General features: G+C 42.1%; 1 protein-coding gene across 1 annotated transcript in view; it reads right to left on the reverse strand.

Moving 5' to 3' along the window:
• ITGA9 (integrin subunit alpha 9) overlaps window positions 1-14,599 on the reverse strand; it is a 381,381-nt gene that overhangs the window by 262,537 nt on the left and 104,245 nt on the right. The window lies entirely within an intron of this gene.

The following is a 14,599-nucleotide window of genomic DNA, read 5'->3' on the forward strand; positions in this document are numbered from 1 at the left end:
ATTCTTTGCCTGCTCCATGATGGCATGCAAGCAGTGGTTCTCACTAATCAATCTATCACAGATCTCTTGGAGGATAAGATGGGAGTTAATCAAGGCTGCATCATTGCTACAACACTCTTCTCGATATTCCTTACTGTGATGTTACATCTGACTAACAACACGTTTCCAGTCTGAGTGGAGCTAAACTACCAAATGGATGGTTAACTGTTTAATCTCATATGACTCCAAGCCAAAACCAAGACCGTTTGTGCTTTGACCTCAATTATTGAGCTCTAGTATGCTGATAATGCTGTGGTGTATTTTCACACAAAAGCAGACCTTCAGGCAATCACCCATGTCTTCATCGAGGAATACAAGAAACTAGGACTGATATTTAACATTCAGAAGACTAAGGTCCTCCCCATCAACAAGCTCTTAATGAGCAGTCCCCAGGTCCAATAATTCAGATTTATGGTGAGACTCTGAAGAATGTTAAACATTTCCTGTACTTTGGAAGACATCCCTCGCAGAAGGCTGACATCAACGAAAAAATCCAACATCACCCTAAAAGTGAAAGTGCAGCCTTCAGATGCCTGAGGAAACAGGAGACACATGTATGGCAGGAGGCGCAACTGTGGGATTGCACATTAGATCCCATCGCGCCTTTAACTGCAAGTTTAGAGGGACCCACAGTGGCGTACACTCATCAGCTGCAGGGCTTGCAGCAGCGCCATTCCTGATACTGCCCCTGCTGCAAGCCCCACACCTAACGAGGCTGACAGTGGCAGGGGAAGGGGCTTGGAATGGTACTTGGGGAAAGTGTGGAGCTAATTTGTGGCATACCTGCCAAAAAAAAGGTTGCCCCTACTGATCTCAAGCAAATCCCGGGACGTCATTCTCCCCTTGTACTCAGCCTTAGTGAGGCCGCAGCTGGAGTACTGCGTCCAGTTTTGGGCTCCACAATTCAAAAAGGATGTGGAGAAGCTTGAGAGAGTCCAGAGAAGAGCCACGCGCATGATCAGAGGTCAGGGAAGCAGACCCTACGATGACAGGCTGAGAGCCCTGGGGCTCTTTAGCCTGGAAAAGCGCAGGCTCAGGGGTGATCTGATGGCCACCTATAATTTTATCAGGGGTGACCACCAGTATCTGGGGGAACATTTGTTCACCAGAGTGCCCCAAGGGATGACGACTAGGTCGAACGGTCATAAACTACTACAAGACCGTTTCAGGCTGGACATAAGGAAGAATTTCTTTACTGTCCGAGCCCCCAAGGTCTGGAACAGCCTGCCGCCGGAGGTGGTTCAAGCGCCTTCATTGAACACCTTCAACAGCAAACTGGATGCTTATCTTGCTGGGATCCTATGACCCCAACTGACTTTCTGCCCTTTGGGCAGGGGGCTGAACTCGATCTTCCGAGGTCCCTTCTAGCCCTAATGTCTATGAAATCTATGAAATCTAGAGAGATCAAGAATTTAAAAAAAAAAGGGTGGGGGAGACTATAATCTTTTGTATCCATTTAAGAGATAATATCAGATCTAAAATGGATTTAAAACATTTCTTGCCTACTTAACCATCTAACTTAATTTACTCTTACATTGATACTCTATTTCTTTTTAGCACCAAATTAGTACCATGAAGCAGTCTCTTTTCATGGTCCAGAAGCCCAGCAGAATTCTGCACTGTTTGGATGAGAAAAACAGGAGGGGAACAGTTAAATCCTAAATAAAGAAGACAGGCCAAGCTCTACTCAAAACTCAGACTGACCCTGTTGTGATTTTCAAAGTTTTAAACAACTTTTTACTTATTCTTCTATTTGACTCCCTGCCCTGATTCCAGCTGGTAGTAGAAGGAATTGCACAAGTAATCCAAGAAAGATTATTTACACTTTGTTTACAGGAAAACAAAAAGCAAAAAGTTCAAAAGTCCTTAGTTTTGCATTCTCTTGAGAGTCTTAGACAGCTTGGATACACTTTCCATCATTATTAGGTTAGATCAGAGGTCAGCAACCTTTGGCCTGTGGGCCAGACCCATTCCTCAAACATGGGGTTCTGGCAGCATTCACCAGTGGGGGAGGAGGGGAAGCGTCAGGGACAAGCAGCGGCCAGGTCTTAGTATGCACCTGGTTGCCTACCTCCAATCTGGCATTGGTTGTTCCAGCTCACAATCAGAAAAAGTTGCCTACCCCTGAATTAGATTAGATCAAGAAATATAATCTTGTACTTCAATGCAGTTGCAGGTTCTTCCTTAGTAATTACAAGGTATCTCCTTGGATATGCTTAGGCTCCCAGACCTATTACTGTTCTTCACCAAGTTGTTGTGCTCAGACATAACAGGTCAGACATCCAAGTCTAACACCATGATTGGGTACAGCAATGCCAGCAACAGAAGATAGCCTCTGCCCCAGTCTATGATTCTGACAAGATGCTACTAGTGGATACAGTGACACACATGCTGAGGTGGAAAAGATACCACAATAAAAGGCAAATACGTTTGCATACTCCCCTACCATATTTTTTCACATACAACACATACCTTTTCCCCCAAAGTCAGCTCCCCAAAATTGGAGTATGTCTTTCAAATGAGGAAGCTGTTTTCTCAAAGCTGTCTGAGGTACTGCAAACCACATGCAGCGCATGTGCAACCATTTGCCAGACTGCAAATTTGCAGTACAGCACCAAAATTTGACACTGGAAGATCTGGGTGTCAAAAAAAAAAAACACCACAAAAAGGTTGTATAGCACACACGGCAGCAGCATGCGCTGCCAGAAAAGGAGCCTGCCCATCCTGAGCCATGCTCTGGCTGCTGGCCAGGCTCTGTGCAGCCAGATCAGTGCTGCTGCTGCCCCAGGAGACCCCCAGAAACTTAGGTAAGGCTGCTGAGACCAGCACCCCCTACCCTACCCAGGAAAATTTGGTGCAGAGGCATGCCCTGAGGCACAAAACAGCAGCACAAATATGTGCCACTGCTATTTGTGCCATAGCAAACGCATGCCCTTGCACATGGAGGCACACCCCACGAGTGTGGGAAGCTGACAGTAATAACACACAGGCAAGTACTGTGCCATTTCTGCCTAACAATATTCACAGCTTTTCCTTTCCAAAGGCATGCTCAAATACAGGATCCCAGAGGATTGTGACAGTCTGTGCTAGTATTAAATATAAAACATGTCCTGATTACTGTCACAACCCAAAGTTGTGATCTTTTGTTTGTGTGTGCTTCGGCGCTGCTAAATTATTTTTCCCGCTAAATTGCAGCTTCTTTGCACGGTGGAGTTTTCTGCTGCAGAAGAGAACCTCGGTGCAACAGAGAATTTCCCGCCAATTTGAAGCTTTCTTTGCATGGTGCATTTCTTTTGCATCTAAGAAATGCACAGTGCAAGGAGTTCCCACCATTTGTATGAGAATTCATGCCACATTATTGGCCGGTTCTAACATATGCACACATGGCGGCTAGCGATTGGCTTGCTAGCCGTATAAAGAGCTTGAGTGGTTTCCGCCCAAGTTGGAGGACTCCATGAACACCAGGAGAGAGAGAGAGAAAACCTTCACCTTGCGCGAAGATCTCTAAGTGCTGCGGATCCTTACGGACCCAACGCATTTCTTAAAAGGCAATAGAGGCCTGAACAGCCTCTAGCCTCTCCCCATCGCCGATAAATTCCTAGACATATCCCTTCCTGTACAAATAACTACCAAACCCACGGAGCTTCAACAACTCCAGGGAAAAGAACGAATTTGTCGTAGTCCTCTAACGAGGATTTAAGCGGAGCTGTACCTGGAAACTGTCCAGCCTACACCACGACCATCTTTGGTGTAAGTAAACAATCTTTAAATCAACCATTACGCGTCCGTGACTAATTCTAGCTTGCCCCCGGTCCTCTCCGACCCCGCGTGCCCGGGCTGCTGGCCACAGCCCGCGTGCGCAAAGACGGGCCGCGCCTCGCGCCCGGCCCGCACAATTACATAGTCAAAAAAAAAGTTTGATCATTAGATCGCTAGATCAACATGCTCCCTTTTGTTATGTATGTGTTATCTCTACATTCACTGAAGCATGTGTCAATTCTTGCTGGGAATTTACTAGCCTTCAAATGATGCCATGTGCCATACCATTTTGCCACAAAAAGAAAGAAACCAACACTGAATAAAAACATTAGAAACAATGTAGGATAAATGAAGAGTGTTCCCAAAATAACAGGGAAAGTAATATGAGCCATCACAAATATTTAAATTGGTTGCATAAAGTTTAAAATAAATGTTGGCATTCCTCCAGGTGCTTGAAAGAAACAAATAAAAAACAGCCCGTTATATAATATTTATTGCTTGTGATGGTTCAAGTGTTAAAGCAGCCTGTTTTTTAAGTATTGCCCCCATTTCAACTATGCTGTAGTTAATTTTGTCAGAGTTGCATGAGCATGCATCAGAGAAACAAAGACTGGCAACCATCACCAGATAGATAGCAGAGAGAATTAGGGGTGTGAGCCTTGTCAAAACCAATTCAACCCTTCACCTATCCATCAAAAAAGAACTATCTGTCAGATTCAATAAAATTCTACTACTTTCCCTTTTTGTAGTGAGGCAGGGTTCATTTCATTCTCAAGGTGAAACCCCTGTCCCATTGAAAGTAAATGTAACCTTTGCCCATGCCTTCTAACACATGATACAAACAGGGTCATTATAACTGGCTATATCCCAGAAATCAATATTCCAAAGGAGGTTTGTGACTGCTGCAGGCTGCTGAAAGAAGGAAAGTAGAGACTTTGAATAGGGTGATAACAGGGAGACTTCTTCCAAAGGATGCAGAGTCCTGCAACTGATAGCAGGGGATAGCACCTGACAGACATCACAAAAGCACCATGCAGGAACAAAGGTCTGCAAGCCCTACCAGTTAATTTTCCTACTTACCAAGAATGTCTGGACTCACCAAAAATCCTTTCACAAATGGCACTCATCTCCCCACTTCCATGGGGACATTTTACATGTGACACAGGCCTTGTAACTATCCTAATTTGTTGTAATTTGGTTTTTTTACCAGTTCATTAAATTGTTTCCTAAGATAATTTTAAAAACTGCCTGATGACCTTCTCTGTTCTTAATTCTGGTCTCAGAGATTTTGCACATGAAGGCTATAAATTTGAAAGGGAAAGTTGTAACATTTTCTGTTTTAGTTAAATGCTGCTGCTGGTGCATTTGCAGAGAACAGCTGGATGAGAATTTTCTGCTGCCCACTATCAGCAACTTCAATGCTGCCTGAACATTAAAAGCTCTTTAAAGCTTGACTCGTACACATATATTAGACGGTCTCAATGAAGTATCAATATTCTAAGGGACACCTGCAGTTAAAGTAATACATGACAGAGTAGAACTCAGCATATAAATATTAATGGCCATGCTTTCAAATACTTCAAGTGCATGAAGAGCAGGTTCTGCTTTCCGCAGCGCAGAGCATCTCTGCCATTCAGAGCAGTTTCATAACGAGTCTTTACTACTGGAAAGCCAGAGAGAGGCATCTATTTAAAATACTTAATTATTTTCTTTAACCTTTTTACTTGTCATTTTCTCCAAACCTTTTGGAGATTTGGTGATCTCTAAAACTGTCCCAAGCTATACTTTAGGACTCCAGCTGCTATCCAGGTCTAGCTGAAAGGACCTGGGAAATGGACTCTTTTAGGCACTGTTAACACATTATTGGAGGAGTTGTTGACCAATGTGAAGCCCTCCTCCTTATCCTTACCCACAAGCTGAAGGCATTCCCATCATAGTTTCTGCCACTTCTCCCAGTTCAGAGAAAAAGACAAAGCAAAATGGTAGAGCCTAGACTCCCTCACACTTTTTGAATTTTAATGGGAGTTTGATCAGCTGCTTACTTCCCAAACACTTAAGATCCCTTTAGATCTAACACCATGGCTATCTGTTTAATCAATGGGTAACTGAAAAACAAGGCTGCCATAATATGCATGTGAATGGGGCCAGAAAAACAGATCGAAGTTGTAAATTGAAGTAAGAAGTGGTCTGCTTTGACTTAAGCTTTTATACATTATTCGGTTAGCCCCTTATCATGTTAAACTCCTCTCTTCTGGCCCCTGTGGTACAAGACTTACATCAACTTTGACTCTCTTAGATTTATTTTACCAACATCAGAAAAATGTAGGATAAGCACAGGTGGTCTAACCTATTTAAAGTCAGGAATAACTCTAAGCAAATGCATTTTTCTAGGTCTGCAAGAATCTGAAATGATGCAACAAACATGCTGAAGGAAGAGTATGAATTACTTCAATGTAGACTCTTCCTAGATTCCCTTAGGCTTAATACATAATTCTAAATTTGGCCTCAAGACTGAGTATTGGATGAGTCTCCCATATGTCAAAGAAAGCAATAAAAGGTATCATGTTGGAACCAAGAGTTCTAGATTTTTGTATGTCTTCTTGTCTCAGACTAACACGGCCACCAAGTACACACCTATTTACCAAGTCACTTATTCTTCTTCACGTTACAGTCATGGCTAGAGGTCACATTCAGGGCTCCATTGTACTAGGCTGGTCACCAAAGATCTTAAAATCCAGAAACATTATGAGACAGCATTAGAAACATTATGAGATAGGTAAAGATAAACAGGAAACATAGAAAGGAAAAAAACAACAGTAAAAAAGGACCAGTAATGGAAAGGTAATCAACAGTCATAACATGCCTACTGCTCAGTCATTTTCAGGATGTCAGGGGAGACATGAACCTTAACATATGTTTTAAAAGAAGACAACACAGGGACTCTAAACTTCTTTATAGGAAGTTCTTCCCATGGAAAAAACCCAGTCAGGAAAGAAATCACGAAGGTGCATAAATGTAAACTTCACTAAGCGTTAACGAAATAAATGGCAGAGAGCTCAAGGATAGTATTCTGGTTGCCTTGATGGTAAGTTCCTATATTATTGTCTTGGTGCATCCTGAACAGAAAAATCTTACTACTGAAACAAAAAGCACTGAGATCTCAAGATAAAATAAGTATTTGGTTCTGACTGAGTTTGCAATTTTTTTAAATTTATAATGTCCCATTCTGGACATTTTTCTTATTTTTGCAGTAATAAAACTACAAGTCTAGAAAGTAGTAGAATATAAACAGAATTTAACATTGTAAGCCTATTTCATGGTTTCAGGAGAAATTATGAATGTTCCAAATTTAACTGTACGTTTTTTATTTAAATGTGTGTTATAAAAAATGTGTGTGTTCTACTCATGCCTAGAGAACAGAATCTTTTAAAAGCAAAATAACAACAAAGTATTTAATGAAGTCTATAATTTAAAATACTGTTCTCACACATACAATATATACCTTTTCCCCCTAAAGCCACCAGCTGCTAATTGGGGTGGTCATTATGTGTGAAAAAATATGGTAAAAGTAGGTTGTCAGAAACCAAAAGTAAAATCTGCAGCAATCCACATGCAGTATGGCACTGAGCAGCAATCCACATGCAGTATGGCACTGAGTCAGCTCCCTAGTTACTGTTATTCAGTTACTACAAGGAAAGGTCTTTTTTTCTTTATTGTCCCTTTCAAAAACAAGGTGTATATTTTATTCTGGGGCATGTTGCATATAAGAAAATATGGTATTTGGGAAATGGAAGCATAGTGTTCACAGACATAGAATAAAAGGTCATTTTACATATATGAAGTGCTGAAAAAGTACAGCCATATTTCTCCCCAGTAAGGACTGCTTTTTAACAAAGCCTCCTATAGATTTCAAGAAGCAAACTGAAGCAAAAGACATTCAGTCAAAAAGATATGCTGGTCCCACAGGAAACAATCAAAGATAGTGCTAAACTAGACTAGAGTCAACCTATGAAGTAATATGAAACCATTCTCTTGCTTTTTTGGATCCCATTTCCAAACAGTCAGGCAAAACATTCTATCAGTCCTCTCCTGTTTAATCTCTGTATGTAAAATACCTTATCTTGCTATCTGGGTTTGCATATGACAATAACTCTCAATGCTTGTCAGTATAAAGAACGAGGGTTTTTTTTATAAGATTATAATGCTAGAGAAAAAAAAGAATGAAAAAATGTCTCACACACTATAGGATAAGCAGATACCAATGACTGGACAGACTCAGATAAAAATAGCGTTTCTGAAAGCCAAGTACAAAATCTTACTTACATCATAGCCTACAAGAACACGGGTTTACATAGAAAAACTTAATTCTTGCCCTGTGGTTTGATCCATTATTCACGACAGCATTAAAACCTGGAACTCAATTCTGTGTTCAGAGAAACAACTTAAAATGTAGACTTCTATATAAAATTATCCCATGTGTAAAGTTAAATTCCTCCTTCCTTTTTTAAACTATCTACTCAAACCACATTAGCTTTTCTTTGGATATCTTCAAAGAGACTTCTGTCCTCTTAACATCTCAAGTTAAAGCTCTTTTATCCTCAACATTTCCCTATTATCTCTCTTCCTGTCCCCAGTCTTTTTGTTCTACCATTTCCTTTGTCTAGCTTTCCAGCTTAAACCATAATTATCACTGGGCACATCTACATGTGCAATTAAGTCAAAGCAATAAAATCTGGCACTTATCAGGCCGGAGTTTATTGCTTCCCAGGCACCACGTTTACACATATTTCTGAGACTGCAGCACATTGAGCCAGGTTGGAGCAACTCAAGCTGGCAGAGGGCCCAGGGGGTCAGCCTATCAGCTCAGGGCTACTCTGACACCATTCAGTGTGCTGCAGAGGAGCTAGCTGGGGCACAAGGATGCGCCAGTGTGGGGATAGCTGGCAGCCCCACACTGAAGCACCCTCCTGCCCCAGCCAGTCACTCCTTGTCTACACGTGCACTGCTGCAGAGCAAAACAACTCTGCAGCAGGATAGTACTTGTAAATACAGTTAATTAACTTATTCCTGCATAATAGCACTGCACATGTAGATGTGAGATGTTTACTGCAGAGCTAACTAATCAACTCCACAGTAAATGTCTCACATCAGTGCACCCACTGTGATTAAATATGCTCCCCTATTCTAGAACCTAAAACAACCTCTTCAAACTTCTTAAAATCGATTGCATCCAGGAATCCTTCCTAACTCACCAATAATGTCCCCATTCTGCCTATATTCCCCATGGTTTGCCCCTTTCTTCCCCCATGTGCATTAAAATAAAAGCACTTGCAGGTTTGAACTTATGATACATTATGGTACCAATTCTACAACCTTTCCAATGGGTAGAGCCCTGAGCCAGCACAGAGCCTCAGTGACTTCTGCGGGTGTTCAGTGGACACAAAGGTTCGATCTTATGCACAATTTAGCACAATTTATAGGATTCAGATGCAGAGTACTAAACATTCTGTAAAGCAAATGGATGTGAGGAGTGCTTGTAGAACAGGTGCTTGTTTTTAGAGCATCACAAACATTTATGCCAGATAATGTGATTTTTAATATAGGTAGGTCATGTGATAACTGGATCCCTAACAGTCTTAACTTTTGCCCTTGAAGTATTTTTGTACATGCCAAAAACATATCAAGTCATACATTTTTCAGTGCAGATTTAACTTAGTATTTTTAGCATTAAACTGCTTGGGTCTTTTCCTTGGTTGATTCTTCTCTGAGATGTTGCAAGGGCAATAGCAGTTTCACCTCTTATTTGTAGTTATGAAGTTTTATTCAGGTAAAAAGCAGTTTTTCTTAATTTTGAACCAGAAAATATGGGGGTGACATAGAAGTGGAACAATATGTTAATTACTAGCTGCAATGATGCTATTGCTCTCCAAAATGAGGGATGATGTGTGTGGTGTGAGGAAGGGAGACAGACAAATATTTCTAAGTCTAAAAAATTCTGCTTTAATTTCACCAGTGATAATTCAAGTTGTGTGGACAGCACTTTTTATCATATCAGTTCATCTATTCCTCAGTTAAAATGAATTACAAATACATCTTCAAACGCATTATTGGGTACATAAAATCTGAACTAAAGCAATAGCTTAGAATTACTCATCAACCATCCAAAACAAACGGAGTACAATCTGTGCACAGTTCTCCCAGGAGACCTCAGGGTCTGCTGACTTATCAAGAGGTTATAATTTTGGAATTCACCCAGTGGCCACATCCTTCACAAACTAATTGTTTTCTTTTAGGGTAAACAGGAGTTGGAAGTTGCCTCTAATGTTTCCTAATAAAGTGCTTTGCTTATTCCTTCCAAAGAGCAACCAAAAGAAAGGGTGTTACTTTTAGGTACTCCCCAGTTTAGTCAGGATAAGCAAACTATTGTGTGTGTGTGTATGTGTGTTTATGATCACCACACTGACTGATACTACCTCTTCAGTTATAAACAGGAAAACCAGTCAAACGAACTGTAAGGAGAAAACCTGCACCAAGACTGCAGTCATTTATACATGACTCCCTGCCCCCTCCACCACACACACACACACACACACACACACACACACACACCAGTTCTGTATTGTACAGCTTTTATAACAAAACTTTAACACTTGGGGATGGGGCCATTATCCCAGAGTCTGTCTATTCCAAAGAAGTGTTTATAAAACTTATAAAACTTTAGAGCCCAGTACACAGTCTGGGTTTAGTTTAATGTCACATGGCCAAAAAATAGTTTGATGATTTTCTAAAATTGTATTAGATGTATTTCTTCTATCCTTCTGCCTGAAAACCACTTACCTTAATTTTCTTGAGTCCCAGAATAAGAAGAAAAATTAAAATTAATAAACGTAAAACACCTTCTTTGACTTTATTATCCCCTTGCACATTTTGTAACAAACATGTTAAATCTTACAAATCTCTTCCTTGTTAGGAGATGTGGAAGTGTTTTTGGGAAATGTAATGTATATGTTTGGGATAAAGGTTCCAATTTTGGCCCCTCAGAAACAAGAGATAACAGAATTGTGTTATTTTTATCTCTGGAAAAGCAGTCACTAGCCTTGATTGAATCTGCTAAGCCTGGCTGGCTAAGGATAAGGATAATATCCTATTTTTGAAGACCATGGTATGCTAGCATCTTTTTAAGCAAGGTACATTAGTGGGCTGGTAATATGGTAGTAGGATATACTAAAGCAACTTGGTGCATCTTTTCCATTTATCACATGGACAAGTATTATATATTCCATGTCTGGTGTAGGGTTTATATGTAGCATTGTGTGGCAGCACACCTTTGGGTGCTTTTCACTTTAAGAGCTGGAGCAGGCAGCAGCCAGGTGCTTGATCACAGTGGCCATCGTAAAACCAAGGCCAGCCAGGCAGAGCCAACAGTGTGTTGCTTGCAGCTGAGGAAGCAACATCACCTGGCTGAGCTAAGGCTCACAACATCCTGGAGGTAAGGGCAGGAGCTATGTGGAAGGCTTGGAGGCTCCTGGTCCTGGGCATGACCTAAAACTGCATCCTGCCAGGGAAGGGAGGCCTGGTGGGACTGCCAGTGGTGCAGCAGCCCCACTCAAATGCCAGGACCATTCACCTCCCTGGTGAAAAGTGGGTCATAGCGCCTCAATAACTCCTAGCCCCTACTATACCATGGGTATAAGGGCCAGGCTTGGCTATGGCCACCTGAGCCCTAGGGGGTGTAAGACCCCAGCAGAGGCAAGGGGCCAGGCACTGCTGCGGCCACCTGAGCCCCCACAGGGGAAGAAGACCCCAGAGGTCCCAGTGGGGGGATAGTTGAGTGGCCCCAGAGAGGGGCCCCATTGTGAGGCCCCAGAAAGGGGCATTGCCCAGAGAGAGGTAAGAGTGGTAGTCACCTGGAGAGGGGCAAGAATGGTAACGGCCCAAGCGAGAGGGGCACAAGTGGCAGCTGATTGGAGGGTGGGCCGGCTGGCATGCTGACCCCAGTGATGGATGCTGAGGCCCGGTGTGCACCCTGACTGAGGCTGGGCACTAGGTCAAGTAGGAGGCCTCCAGGGGGGAGGCCGGGTGCTAGGCTGTGGGGGGCTCAGCCAAGAAGTTGGAGGCGAGTCCTGACCCCAGTAAACTCGCAGGCATGGGGAGGCTGCGTATATGGCTTGGAGTAACAATGTCATGAGGCTGAGGTAGGGTTGAAGAGTATCAGCTGAATGCCATCTGTCAGTCATGGGTCACAGTGTAGGGAAGGTTCGGAGCTCCAAATAGTGTCCCCTGGCATCGGGGCATGTAATGGGCAGCCTCCCGCATTATACCACCACAAAAGGGAACAGCAAAGTCGTGGCAGATGAGATAGCGTGGACTGCCCCCATAGAGACAGGTGGGCAGGCTGGCACAAGACCTGGCCCTGAGCTTGCCCCCTGTCACACATTGCATATATTTTAAATAAGTTAAAAATAGCTAAAATCTGCATTTTAAAAGTCTGTTTAGAAAGGTAGTGTTTCTCTTCCATGATAAACTAAACTGAGGGGCTGGACAAGGAGGGGAGATAAGTAAATCAAAAGGTGCAATTTTGGCGCAATAAGAGATCCATTTTACAATTTACTGGGGATCGCTGTGGTTGAAAACTGACAAAGAAAACAAGCAGACAGCAAGGCTCTGCAGAAACAACATCAGCAGCTGGGTACTCTGCAGAATAAGACTTCTTCAAGCTAATATTTGTTTTACATTGAGGACGTAAGATCTCTCAGGGCTGGCTCTACAAATGGGATTAACTAAATCCAGGCTATGCTACCATATATCCACCTTTCTGGAGCAACCATATTTCCTGCTGTACCATAAATAGCACATACTGGTTTGTCCAAGCACACCAAGTTGACTCTAAGCTAATAAGGCAAATTAATTATTTTATTTCCAAAGACAAGAGTTTACTTTCAACAGAATTGTAAAACCCTCAATGCATGTTCATTCATAGACCTCTCCATAGAACATATGTTATACAGATCAATGATCTCAGAGGATTAAGCAATACTACTTATTATAGTTATGAAATGTATTCAAACAAAAACATTTGAATTCCAGCACAATTTTACTATATTTTCCTGTATATTTTACTATATACAAGGTTTAATGATAACTTGCACATGTTGATTAAAAGGCTTCATGGGGAATGGAAAAGCTGGAGAACTAGAAAGCATCCCATTTTCCTGGTAAGTGTTAGACCCTCTGCAACCAGGAAGTGGAGATTTACTACACATCTGTGCCATGATGTAATCAAAAGGAGCTCCCCTCCCCAACCGCAGCAACATACAGCATTTAAATTTCTACAGCCAAGCCATAAATCAACACAAGGAACACTATAACAACTTCCTTGAGAGTTAGAGACACCAGCAGAGATCAGACTCTATAAAACTTCTCTCTGCCTTAACATTTGTGTGCACACAAAGGTGTATGCTCAGCTTAATAAAGACAGGGTAGATTTGCATGTTATAGACTGACTAAATCAGAGATGTCTAGCAAAAGCTTTGCAAATGGAGGACTTGCTTCATCAGAACACAGACAAGTCTCAGCCTTGTGAGGGTTTCTAAAGGAAGTCTTCAGTGGCACTTGGAAGAAGGAAAGGAAGAACAGATTTGTTCTGCTTGGGTAGATCTTGGGTAGCAGATAATTCCTAAGCCAGACTTGGGTCCAGTTCCAGACACAAATAGAGATACCCATTGATGCTGATGGTCTTTGGATATCACCCTAAGCAAATAGCACAGCCAAGAGCAAAAGGAGCAAAAGACAAGTAAAAGATAATTAATGGCACTCAAAACCCTAATAACTACATGCTTAGCTCAGATTTTTTCCTCTTCCCACTATATTCCTAACATTCTCTCTCTATCATAGCTTATTCTCCACATTTAAGAGACACAGCGAGAACCCTTTGCTATGCTGTGGCTGCTCTTCATAATGAAGTACTGTACAGCTAAGAGTTGTGCTTCTCTTGATCTGTTAAGAGGAACGTTCCAAAGCAAAATGCAACTTATCCTTTCCCAGAGTTATTTTTCAAAGGAAAGACATCCAAGCTCCACATGAGACAGTCATTCCTGGCTAGTATGTATCCAAAGGGAGAGGGCTGAACTCTTTACATCAGCATGAAGTGATGGAAAATGTTGGGTTTGTTTTGCTAACAATTTTACAGCCCTCAGTCTCTGTGCGGCCCTCCAGGGGAAAAGGTACAATAGACTCTTAGCACGTTTTGCACACTGTTCTGGCTAGCAGTGATATACAAGGTTGTCCAATGTGGTATACTTATGTAAAAAGAGCTTTTATAGATCAGCCACCCACCAACCAGCCTCTAAGGCAGAACTTGTGACGTGATCCTGGCTCACTCCATATTCTCTCTTGTTGGCTCAGCAAGAACTATGAAAGAAACAAACCCAAATATGTAAACCCTGCCATGAGCCTGTAGCTATGATTCTCACTGCAGTCGTCATTCTTGGCAAAGCTGCACACAGCCTTTGGTCTTTCATACAGTGTTCATAAACTTCCTGCTGAACAATGCAATAGGTCAATGCTCTCTTCGGTTACACTGTGGTCCAAATCCTGTGAAATGCTTCATTTGTGACTGGTCACCACAGCTGCTATAACCCTGCAGTAGGACACAGAACACACTAAAAATGCTCTAATTTGTCTCTCCTCCCTCTGTGCACATTCGTTTCTATCATGCACCCACTCCAATCTGGTTAAAATTGGAGAAGAGTTGTTTAAAGCCACTGGGAGTCTCCAATAATGGAGGGAAGAGTTCAAAGGA

This window comes from Alligator mississippiensis, chromosome 5, assembly GCF_030867095.1.
Source record: "Alligator mississippiensis isolate rAllMis1 chromosome 5, rAllMis1, whole genome shotgun sequence".
Lineage (NCBI taxonomy): Eukaryota > Metazoa > Chordata > Crocodylia > Alligatoridae > Alligator > Alligator mississippiensis.